General features: G+C 34.5%; 1 long non-coding RNA gene across 1 annotated transcript in view; it reads right to left on the bottom strand.

The window, feature by feature from the left end:
- The window catches only part of LOC118746223, a 114621-nt gene that overhangs the window by 97684 nt on the left and 3480 nt on the right, over nt 1-13457 (bottom strand). Inside the window, exon 2 of the long non-coding RNA XR_004993813.1 lies at nt 4518-5517. This is a non-coding gene — a long non-coding RNA (uncharacterized LOC118746223). The remainder of the gene's footprint in view (nt 1-4517; nt 5518-13457) is intronic.

Raw genomic sequence — 13457 nt, 5'->3', positions numbered from 1 at the left:
AGGTCGATGTCTGTACATTATAGATATTAAAGAAAAATTAATGTGGGGGGGTCTTTATTAGAGCACCAGAAGCAAAATCAACCATTTTTAGATTTTTTGGTCTGTCTGTCTGTTTGTCTGTCTGTATGTTTGTTCGCGCATCACTCGAAAACGAATGCATGGATTTGAATGCAGTTTTCACCGAAGTATTGCTAGAGGTCTAACTTAAAATATAGGAAGAAAAAAATTAGAGAGTTGCCACCTGTTTGAAAATCGGAGTTTAAGTAAATTGATAAGAAAAAATGAATATTGCAATATGGGCGTCAAAAGAACGAGGCTGAAGAAGGCTTACAGCCAAAAATATTTTTTAGAGTTGGCACCTGTTTGAAAATTTACATTTAATTTAATTTATGAGATAAATTGAATATTGCAATATGGGTATCAAACTGAAGGGGTTTAGGAGATTTTATTGCCGAAAATGGTTTTAGGAAGGGCTGCCACCTGTTTGAAAAATTTTATTGTATTAAATTGATAAAATAAATGAAATCTATATCTACATCTAGATATATATATAATAAAATTGTAACAGGTCGATGTCTGTACCTTATAGATATTAAAGAAAAATTAATATGGTCGGTTTTTATTAAAGCCACAGAAGCCAAATAAACAATTCTTAGAATTTTTGAATATCTGTCTGTCTGTATATTTGTACGCGCATCAGTCGAAAGCATGGAATTGAATGCAGTTTTCACCGTTGTATCGCTAGAGATTTAGCTTCCAATATAGAAGAAAAAATTAGAGAGTTGCCTGTGTTTAAAATTTCAGTTTAGGTCAATTGATACGGTAATGTGAATACTGCAATATGGCTGTTAAATGAAAGAAATTTACAAAGGCCTACAGCTGAAAATATGTTTGTGGAAGGTTGCCACCTATTTGAAAACTTTAATTTAATATAATTGATAGCATAAATTAAATATTGCAATATTGGCATCAAACTAAAGACGATAGGAAATTTTAATCCTGAAAATATTTTTAGGGGATTTGCCAACTGATTGAAAGATTGTATTCATTGCAATTTGTAAAATAAATGAAATATTGCAATACGAATATTAAACTAAAGAGGATTAGGAAGCTTACTTTTGAAAATATTCTTGAAGCGGGTTGCCACTTATTTGAAAACTTTAATTCAGTTAAATTTACTATATAAACTAAGTGTTGCCATATGGGTATCAAACGAGAGTACTTGAGAATAATAAAATTGCAACAGGCCGATATCTGTACATAATAGATGATAAAGAAAAATTAATAGGGGGTTTATTAGATCAACAGAAGCCAAATCTAAAATTTCGGTATGTTTGTCTGTATGTTTGCAAGCGCATCACGCAAAAGCTAATGTATGGAATTAAATGCAGTTTTGCTCGAGCTCTAATTGAAAATATAGAATCCATTTTTTTTTTGTTTTAGTTTATCGTCGATCATTATTCCTAGGTATTTGAACGTATTAACTTTTTCCAGTGCGTCGTTGTTTATATTTAGAGTTAGCAACGCACCGTTCTCAAAATTTCGCCTTGATATAACCACAAACTTAATTTTTTTTTATTTCTGTTTGGAAGGGTTTTCGCTAAAAAAAATTTAAACTTTTCGTTGTTGCTGCCAAAAAAATTAAGAAATCTGAGACGTTACGTTTTACAATTTCATACAGTTCTCTTTACAATGCATTTCACTAAACTACTAAACGGCTGCATCGACTTGGTTCATATTTGGCAACACGTTGAAAATAAATATTCTGACCAAAAATTTACTCGGTATTTAGCTCGGGATATTCCTAAAATTCTTATACAGACTAAAACGTAAAAAACCAATATATCACTAAAACCAATTACGCTGGGGAACTGAAACTTAGCACTGATGCATATATTACAAATGCATTGGGAAAGGGGGCGTGGCTCCTTCCTTCCATGCAAACTGAACTTCTCATATAGGTTATGTCTGGAACTGCTTACGCTAACGTCCTGAAATTCTACACAGCTACATATGTTATCAATACCGTAGTTATGGCGAAAAGTGATAATTATTGGAAAGGCTGGATCGATATACATTTACGTAAACGCGCAAGTATCACTCGATTGGGAACCATTTTCTCCTAGATTTATAAATCCCATTGAACTATTCTAACTTTGTCTTTAATTTTCAGTAAAGTAAAATTTTTGTGAAAATTTTGAAGAATTTTTTTAAGTTTTTCACAAAGAATGGAGCTTTGCTTTTACGAGTTTCGCTATAAACTGTCCTATCTACATACCTATTTGCATAAAATGATAGCCGTTTTCGTTGTTCGGAATAAACTCAAAAAACACTGAATAGAGGTCCGTCAGATTGTCGGAGGTTATCTTACATACATATATGGTCCAATTACATGCTACTATAAAACTCGCTAGGTGGTGCTGGAGTAGAGTTATTTATAAAAATCGTATTTATTAACCGATTTCGTTCAAATTTTAAATGTGAGCTATGTACCTGTATGATAGAAAATTCTTTTGATAAAAATTTACCCGATTAGTGCCGCTGGAGTTAAGGTAGAAATTCATAACACGTATTCATTTTATGGTAAGCAATGGTTTTGCAGAAAATAAGCCCAATGGATGGCGCTGCAGCCGAAATGTATAGAAACCCCGTGTGGTTGGTCTGCTTTGGACCTATGTTTAAGTTATACGAATTTAGTTTTCAAATGTTTAAATGAAGCATGGGGTTAAGTTTTTCTGACGCCCTCATGCACGATCATGCGGTCTTGCATCTACCCTGAAATCAGTTCATAAATTTTACCACGAATTGTAAAAGTGGTGAATTAACAAGGAAAGATCACCGTAGGTATATCAACTGCTTCATTTGAAAGATACTTAAGAGATCACACTACTCATTTAGCTATGTACCGGAAAACTTTTCATCCTATGGGACAGCGAGGATTCTTGGCCTTCCTATAAAGAAAATGCACTTCTGTGCTCTTGAGTTTCCCTATAAGAACTTTTATTGGCATACGTAAGATCATACAAAAAGATTACGCATGATTGGCAGAGATCTCACAGGTGAAAATAAGACCATCAGTAAAGCTCATGACACCAAAAGGGATTGGTATTCCATATGGTATCACAGCGTTACTACTATTTGCCTATGTGTGAGGAGGATACTGCGCCTTAGTGGTTTCAACTTAAATCAAAAACTTTGACTTTACAGACTTATTTTGTTTTTAAACGCTCTTTTGCATTGGCTAACGCAAAAGCTCTTATTAGGCGCCGCGAAGTAAGCGGGCATTGGCTAGTACATTAATAAATTTCGAAATGCTTAAAAAGAAGCTTGTTGCTCAAGCTTACTGCGCTGATAGAAGCGACAATGCTGTCAACAAGGTTGATGGCGCAAATGTAGGTGGTTTTGGAAAAACGGTTTATCGTGACCATGCGACAATCTTCATGACAAAATATCCAATAGCACGGTTTGCATATTTTGCAATAAATCCGTTAAAGACGTCAGGACCAGAAAAAAAGTTACATATTCCATCAGATAGAAACCTATTCTTAAAAACAGAGGAATTTCAGTGGACATAGATGACGAGGATTTCCTGCAAAATTTAAATGATTTACTGTCACAAAATTAAATGTAATTTTATCATGATTTTGCAGACGCTCGTACCAAAATTCACGTACTTTGAAGGAACGAAACGATTAAGAAAAAATGCAGAAATGCACTATTTTGAGAAACATTTTTTTTTCGTGGAACCGAAATAGCCGACTGTAACGTTACCAAATTTCAGCATACTTACTATACATTTTTTCAAATACTTTTGTTACGTCTTTCGATAACAACCGCGGTCAAACTCACCGCCCGCTGACATGCACTTCGTTTAATAATGGATTGAAATTATCCACTAGAAAAAATTTTTGCTTTCTTACTATGATGACCCCAAATTATCAGCTGGATCTCTGACTACTGGTATACCCAAACATTTTTTAATTGAATAAATGGTGTGTAAAAACGCTAATCCTGGGCCTCCCCTCTCACTGAGTTAATCCACTTATGTGGTTACTTCTTTTGAGCACAGATAGCATTGAATAATAAACACATATGTTAGTGCACACTGTTAACTACTACACCACAGCGCTGTTCTACTTGTTGTAAAATATAGTTCTGTAAAGTTGTAGTTAAAATTTATAAATATTTATTCCAGGGACCGCAATTATTACAACTAAATTAATTAAATCAGCATTTAATCATTATCTAAATTTCTCTTTAAATATATCTATTAAATATTATTGTGTTTTATCTTTTCGCTCAACGGAAACAATTATGTGATAATTTACATTTTTCCGCACGGGGATAATAATCATTATTGAGTTTTATTTTCCCACTTAAAAAAAAATTATTTTTATACAATTTAAAAGGCCATTAAGAATCTTACAACGTGTTGATTTTTTTGGTTAAAATTTAAAAAAGTAATGATTACTTTCCGTCCCAAATTTATCGTATCTTATCTTTTAGAAATCACTTACCCTGGATCATTTGGCACCTCCGACGGCGAGCCGGTGCTCATCTCCTGCGACTGATTTACTAAATCCAATTTCATATCCATTTCGGCGATAATTTTTTTTATTAAAGGGATGCTGCGTTCAGAAAAAAATTGATCGACTTTACTTCAGCAGGGTTGCGTTGAGCTAGCACAACAAATGCGCGTCTGGTTGGCGGTTAACTATGCACACTAAGTCTGGGGATATAGCTATGGCTATCACTAAATGATAATAATACCGCTTTCAAGGACATATGTAAGCACTCGCAAGCATTACTGCAGACAACGAGGCAAACACTCTTCCTACTCGACTTTAACGCTGTGTTAACAGCATTGATAGAGTCGATGATGGCGACGACAATGGTGACAAGAAAACGCGAATTTCCGCCAGCTGGATCCGGGTCCGACAACTATTGTTGCGATTGCTAGAAAATACACTACTAACACTGTTCCAAACTAGACGACACATTCATGCATGCAATTACTCATATGTATACGCGCGAGTAGGTAAATATGTACACATGTAGAAAAGCGAAAGCGCACGAATCCAATTTGAATGGATCACATTTCTGGCAAAGCCTGGTTACAGAGCTTTAAAGCTGAATCGCCAACTCCACAGATTGTAATTGTTGTTGATGTGGTTGTTGTTGTAGCACGAATATAAACTGCACGCGGACTTGATTTAATTTTGATTCGATTTTTAATTTGAATACTAAGATTTTTTATTCTTTTAGAGTTCCAATTGACAAGGCACCGCTTCGTGCTCGCTACAAACTACAATTTCGCACATCCGTCGGAGCAGCACTAATACATTTCATCAGCCGTTCTTTTTTGTTGTCGTTAACAGCTGGAGCACTTGCACTTGAAATTCTAATAACTTCAACACTTTATGGTTATTTATGATTGAGTAATGTTTTTTTTTTTTGTTTATTTATTTATGTATCACCATTAAAGTTAATTGACAATCACTGAACGTGCGACGAAAGCTGTGGGCAATGAGTAGTAGAAAATATTGGTAATTACTAAGAAATTTCAAACTGATCGCTGTGAGTCGCTTTCGTGTAAACCAAAGACTGAAAATAAAAGTTATTAACCGACTTCCAAAAAAGGAGGAGGTTATCAGTTCGTGGGAATATTTTTTGTACGCATAACTTTGGACCACGTCAACCGATAATTCTTTTTGTATCGAAGAGGTGGCCCTATACTAATCTGGTTTAGATCCGATTACTGGGTCATGAAAAAATTAACGGTACTCCTAAATTTGTATATGAGAATTGAAGTCGGTTTTGTTTTTTTGCTTAAAAATTACTTATTTTACAATTTTCCACATCAAAAAGGCATAGTGAAAAATTATGCTTTAGCTTTTTCAAAGGCACCATTATACTCATGATAAAAACAAAACAAGGAAAAACTATTGAAAGGCAGTTTGACGTTTGCCAGCAATATAAGCCAAATAAAATTAAAAATTTGCCTTTTATTTTTTTGAGCAGGAAAAAATCGGTAATTGTTGCCTTTTATTATTTCAGGCAAAAATAAAAGTCAAAGTTACAAATCCATGGTGTAATAATAACAAGGTGTTGTCAGTAACTTAACCTCACTTTTTCGGCAGGTCTATTCCGGTCACGCATTTTAAAGTACTAGAAAAGGTACTAATTATTTACTACCTTTAATCCGTTGGTGCATACTATTTCAAATTAAATCTAGAAAAATGTATAATTACAGGCTTATAAGCCTGAATATATGTTTGTATCGGCAGCTCCACACAGCTTGGACATATATTGTAACTTTAAAAAAGTAAAAGCCGTAAAATAAGGCAATTTCCTATAAGACTTTAAATAATTTTCTAAATAGATTAAAACACACAAATATCGATAATATAAGCGAATTCCTAATTTAACCATGCAGCCACTCTATTCTAGTGTATCAGTAGTTCATTTGGCTCAATATTATGGCAATGCAGCAAAAGTTATTTAATATAAAAAAGCGCCTTTCCATACGATTTTTGTGTACGTTTTTTTCCATTGATAACCACGATATCTTTTATTTTTCTACTTTTTGAGGACAAAAATTATACAAATCCAGCAATTTTAAATATTAGTATTGTTCTGAACACCAAGTTCTTTAAAAATCGCGATAAACGAATTTATAAAATGGAGTATTTTAGATACTATTTCCCAACGAATAGTAGTATAAAAATTGAGATCGGCAGCACTGAAAATAAGCATGCCAATCATGTCAAAATCACAACAAACACGTCGCTACTGATTACACCTTGTTATTATTCCACTATGTTACAAATCAAGTATTCCAGTGTTGTGTATAATCGAGTGTGATAGTTTTGAAGCTTCAATCTGGATTCTAATAACCCCCTAATACACAAATACTAGGGTTATATCAAAGCTAAATATGTAGGTACTATGAATAAATACAATACATGAAGGCATTTTTTGTTAACGGCATCAGATCTGCATCGATTATTCGATTTTCAAAACTGAGGTTCCAAATTAAACGGCTTGGCCTCTAAATGTACAGCAAGGTATGACTATTTGGGAAGGGCCCCTTTGCCCCCTTTTTTTTAATTATAAAACCTGCACTGTTCGTTGTATTAGAAAAAATTTAAAAAATATGTGCAAGGTTTCATTTTTTTGAATAGGGTTGCCACCTGCTTAAAAAATCATAAGACTTACACCGTTCGCGCAATTTAAGAAATGAGTAGCAGGGTGTCCACCGAAACCAGTAAAGTTTTGAACGGGGTCTACGAGAACATAATTTGGGAGCCTATGAACTAGAGGAACATATCGCACACACTCTTTAAAAGAGGCACAACTCATCCAACACTTACATATATGTAACAGTAGTTTTCTAGTAAGAGAATAGGTACAGTCATGAACAAAGAAATATTTGAATTAATTGGAGATAAATCGTACGAATTAGTTTTTGCAAAAAAAAATCTACGTAAATATTTTTGAGTTGTGCCTCCTTTGAAGAGGGTAGGAGGTAAATGTATGTACGGTTCAACCGGCGCTACACGGAACAGAAAGCTTCCTGAAGGTTTATCAGTATTGTTGAAGGAGTATTGGCTTAAGTAGCCTGCTATTGTTACCGTCTAGTGTTACAGGTCTAATTAACTATAACAGCAGGCCAGATTGGAACTCCTTTCACCTGACAGATTGAGCTGCTTTTGGACAAACGGAGTTCTGAGGGCTCAGCGAACGCTGAGCGAAAATACTAAAATGGAGAGTTGCAAGAAGCTCCTGAGTAAAGACAGCAGTTGGCGGTTGAGTGAGTTTGTTTTACCGATATTAAGTGGCAACTTTCAATCACCATGCATATATTGCTCTACAGGCAGAGCTATTTGCATTCAGAGCTATTTGAAGCAGGAAGAAATGGAATACTCTCAGCATTTCACATTTTTTTCATTTAGATTCCCTCTTTTCTAACGCTTTTTTCTCTCTTCTGAACGCTTGGAAGTGATATCAAACTGAAAATATAATACATAATGTCAACCAACCCAAGTCTAGGGACAGAAGCCTTAGTTAATTGAACTGAATACATTTACAAGTTAACAATTCGCATGAAGAAATTTTCAAAAGCGAGAGTGAATAACTTAGTTATTTCTAGTATTTACACAGAGTTGTATGTATTCTTTGAAATGCAACCTTGATTAAGCCCACTGCGAGCTTTTCTATAAAATCAGCAGAAAACGAATATAAATACTTTAATTGAATTGCAATTGGAGCAAGCGCTGTCGACGCCTACCGCTGCACATACATATGTATATACACAGATACTTATGAATCCAAAGCAAAAAAAAAGTCACACTAAGGCACAACAACAATAGTAAGCTTTCGTACCAAAACGTCATAAAAAAGCAATTGATGCTAACAACGGCATCGCTTTCAAATGCTTGGCAACAACAATGAGTGCAGCAGTTGCAATATTAACGCATCTGTGGATCAGCTCAGTCTAGCTTTGTAGCTTATTATAGAGTTCCATTCATGAGACGAAAGTAAATATGGATGTACATATGTATGGATGTAGGTATTTAAGAGCTTGCTTGCAGTCTTTCTTGCTGATAAATAAACGGAACTGATCTATAGACTTTTGCATGGTTTTATGAATAGTTGGAGCCTCGATCACTGAATTTGAATGAATTTGTCCAAGCTCATTCAAAAATAAAATACATATACATAATAGAATATGCCATTAAAGCTTTGCCCTACTCAAAAATCGCATGGCAGTGAGAGTGTTGCTTTGTCAATCGAAAACACGTGACCGTAATTACTCTGGTAATTTTAAACTTCTCTGTCCCGTCGGCATCACCGCAATCACCGTCAGTCAATATGCTACTGTTCTCCTTTGAAATGGCAACAAATATTATAAAATTTATATACAGATGGGGTGCACAGTGGTTCAAAACTGGAATTTAGTGTTCACAATTCACTGGAGCCTTCATTTTTCACTCATTTTGATTAATTCTTTTTAATGAAAGCTAATAATTTGCAAGAGACCAGTTGAGCCCGATTTTTGAATTTTGGTTTGTTTGTTTGTTGTTTGTATTAAATTTTTTAGTACAAACTGTAGAAAAAATAGCAATTTGGAAGAAAATCGATTCTCCTGTTCCAGTTAATAAATATTACATAATATGTAAAAACGAGTTGAAAACAATTGTAGGGTGACCCCGAAACAAAAAAAAATTCACAAAAAAAAAGTGAAATGTTTTATAAAAACCTTTCACCAAAATTTAAAAAAAAAAATTTGAGTTTCGAGACAAATTTTGGGTATGCAGTTTTATAGATCATTAAATTTTAGTACAATAAAGGGTAATTTGCAATTGGCTTAGAGGTCGTGTTGAGTTTTACATTTCGAGCAAATGGGTGAATCCTTGCGTTGCGGACGTTACGTGCGGACGCTTCTTTTGCCGAAAAAAATAAAATTATAAGTTACAATTTTTTGTGGTATAAGGGAAGGTATACAGCAGTACTTATGAGAACATAATAATGGAAATTTGAATTTGAATTAATGTCTGCATATTTTCCTTCGAAGTTTATGTTTGGACGTTACTGAAAACGGAAGTGATTTTAATATAACCATCAAAGCCAACCGATTTGCGCAAGTTGTAATACATACATATATGGAAAACAAAATCTAAAATAATACTTTGAAGAAAAAATAATGAAGTTAAGAATATGTATTATAAAACAAAACTAAATGTTGAATTAACTTTAAAACAATTGTATATGTGCGTTCGGGACGTTACGTTACGGACGTTACTCTTTTTGCCGTTGAAAAAATTGATTTTTTTAAAGGGATATTGGTGTATCTTGTTTAAATATATAGTGCTTAAAATCAAGGCTACTTCTGGTTTTGTTTGAAGAAGTAAGAGGGGCAAATCAGATTTCTCAAATAAGTGTGAAAAGAAATGTGAAATAACTATATGGTGTACTATGCCATTTTCGACACAAAAACATGAGAATTTGAATTGCATGTATTTTCTCAGATTTTGGTTGACTATTTCTCGGATTCGCCCATATCTGCATGCTAAATGGGAAATAAAAGCATTTGTTATATTATTAAAAATCAACGCGAACTCTTAGCCACTTGCGCCGTGATCTTTATTATACTAAAATCTAATTACGTATAAAACTGCATACCCAAAACTTTTATAAAAACGAAAAACAAAAAATAATAATTTTGGTGAACATCTTTTATAACATTTCAAATTATTTTTATTTTTTAAGTTTTTTTTCGATTTGGGAGAACCCTGTAATCGTTTTCAACTAGTTTTTATTATGTAACATCTATTAACTGGAAAAGGAGAATCGAGTTTCTTCAAAATTGCTACTTTTTCTGCACTTTGCACTAAAAAAAATTAATACAAACAATCAAGCATTCAAATATCGGGCTCAACTGGTATCTGGCAAATTTATTAGCTTTCATCAAGAAAGAAATTAATTAAATTGATTGAGAAATAAAGACTTCAGTGACTTGTGAACACAAAATGCCAATTTCGAACCACTGTGCGTTGATGAAACAGAGCAGCGTTCGGACTTAACTGCAATTGCAGTAGAGCTGCTGGATTTTTGAGGCGAACATGAATTTTACTCCGCACAGGGCAAAGTCCTGCCATTTTTCCCACATATTTATATAATAGTAAACGACAAGTTTTATAAGTTAAAGGTATTTCTTTGCAGGTTATAATTTATCAATCAAACACTAGAATATCGCTTCGGCAGTTGTAGTTAAATTTTTTCCCAGAAAGCGCAGAGAAATGAACTTAAAATTTAGTGTATCAAAATATGGCAACATTTTTTTTGTTTATTTTAGTTTTATTCAAATAAAAAACCTTCCCAATACCGTAAAGTGGATCAGTTTCCATGGAATCGGTTAACTTGTATTTTTAATAAAAATGTGCAGGATTCTAATCGCTTCAATACTTTGCTTTAAAACGAGATTTTTTGAGACATAATTTGGAAATCTCAGGCCACGAATATTTTTTCCAATTGCATATAATTTTATTAGAACTATTGCAAAACTTTTCACTCTGCTGCCATTTTTTTCTTTAATCTACTGTGTAGTGAAAACTTTTTAATCCGAACCCTGAAACAGATTTTCGAATACTCTCACGGAATATATTATATATAATTTAAAGCAAGGCGAATTTATATAAGGTGGTGTTGTTTCATCAGCTGTGAGTAGCGCTTGATTGTCAAAATTTTGAATTTCGTTAGTGAGTGAGTGAAAACGTGAGAGTGTTTGCATTTTCTGTCACCCTTTTTCATTCGGGGAAGAATAGGTGAAATTTGACAATGGCCCGCTAAAAGCAAAAACAAAATAAAAGTAATTGTTGTATTTGTTCAATCGATACCACCTTATATGTATTCGCCTTGATTTTAAGTATGCATATAAATGTGCCCGTAACAAAAATTCAAATAAACAAAACCAATTTATTGAATGCTCTGTAGAACGAATGAGTTGAGAGGGTGGTAGTGACAGAAAATTGTATAATATACATACCTACATTTAGCATGAATCTACTAGCAGACAATTATTGAAGTCTATCTTCGATGATTGAGCGAAGTTGAAACCGAAAATTTTCGTACAGATAATATAATTGAAGCGCTAAAAATACGACATAAAAGTGATCCAGTTGAATGAAAAGACGACACGGCAAGTTCTGTAATACGGCAATATGAAGAAGAGTATCCAAAGATTATATATTGGTTTATATAGCGGTTATAAGTGCGTACTACCACGCCGCAGGGCCTGGGTCCGTTCGCTAGTCCGTTGTTTCTAACGACAAACCTCCGAATGTATTTCTGCCTAAGCAAAAGCGAAAGCGACAAAAAAGAGAAAAATAAAGAATATATGGAGCATTCTGGGTCAAAGGGAGCTGATTTCAGTTATGATTCGTAAAAGATTTCTGAATCTATTTGAATCCAAATGAAAATGTCAACTTCTACTTAAGTTATTTATTCTTATTCTTCTTGTTTCGGCGCTGTAGCCGTTGTTTGTGTTCTGTACCAACTCACACCAATTGGAAATGCAGTGCTAAACCGAGTCCTTCTCCACTGGGCTCTCAACCGCAGAGAGGGCCTCCCATTTCCTCAGCTACCACCAGCAAGTAACTTGGTCTTGTTTTGGTGCACCTCCAGAACTACTCACTGAGTTTTCATCTGTAATTATACGCTCTTATATAAAACTGTTCCAGAGTGGCTCCATTATGCAGCACTTAGTATATTATCCAGAATCAGATTAAAGATGTCCATCCCAGAAACTTCCTTTGATATCGAACGGCACGGAGTGGTCCATCTCATTTATTTTTTTCTAAGAGTTGAGGTACTTCTATGGTGGACTTACCAGAACGAAAACCACGTTGACATGACCTAATCAGTTCGTTGACGGCGGGCTATGGCTTTTCATACAAAATGCTCTAATAGATCTTATATGCAACGTTTAAGAGGCTAATCCTGCGGTAAAACGCGCAGGAACTTTGCTAAGATTTTTATAAGTACATAAGTATGTATTTATGAAAGCGCATATCGCGCCCTAAATCAAAAACAGTCGCATCTCAAAATTTTTCAAAATTTATTTTTTCTAATAAAACAGTTCGCAGACCACATTTCTAACGTCCGCCAAAATTGATCCTTCATCAATATCTTATTTAACTGAAAAAACACTAATAAGACTGCTTTTATTTTTCTTGCGTCATTATGCAGCCTTCTGGAAACTTATGCCGGTGAATCCACCACTGAGAGTTACGCGAATGCCACGGTGCCTTAACGTCTCGATAACTTTGTGCTGCCGCTGTGGGCTTTCCTTCCCAAGGTGAACCAGTATAGCATGTATGATGTGGTATCTATGCTAAGAGAACTCCTTGCGTTGAGTGTCGTTCCTTGAGCATCTGACGCGAATAAAAATAAATAGATTTTGTTCAGCTTTTCCTATTTGAAGGTTGTGTCAATTTGAGCGTGTCATTTGGCGGTGATAAATAGTATAAGCTACTCTGCTAAGCCATAACTGTTTGGAGATGCGGTTGATCGGTGATAATGAACGGGCGATCACTTCCGATTTGCGTTGCGTGTCGTAATTAGGTCATTCGAGGACTACTCCCGATTGTAGGGCGTTAAACTCTGTCTAAGTATATTTTATCTTCAGAATGCGAACTTTTCAGGTTAATAGCCGTTAAAATAGGTTTCCCCACAACTGTATCTGGCGCATTAACTATTTATATGGCAGTGTTGAAACCTTACATAATTTTGGGAGGCAACAACCGATGTATTCAGAATCATTAGCAGATCAAAATTCGTTAAATTGCATTGGGACTCTGCTGTCACCATGGAAATCCAACGCAGAAACACTCTTGCCAACAAGTGCTACTTTGGACTGAGAGTAAAGTCCTCTCTCGACGTACGAAAACCATACT

Source organism: Rhagoletis pomonella, unplaced genomic scaffold (assembly GCF_013731165.1).
Source record: "Rhagoletis pomonella isolate Grant_MI unplaced genomic scaffold, Rhpom_1.0 Rhpom_scaffold_00010, whole genome shotgun sequence".
In the NCBI taxonomy this organism is placed as follows: domain Eukaryota; kingdom Metazoa; phylum Arthropoda; class Insecta; order Diptera; family Tephritidae; genus Rhagoletis; species Rhagoletis pomonella.
This window is presented reverse-complemented; position numbering and strand designations above follow the sequence as displayed.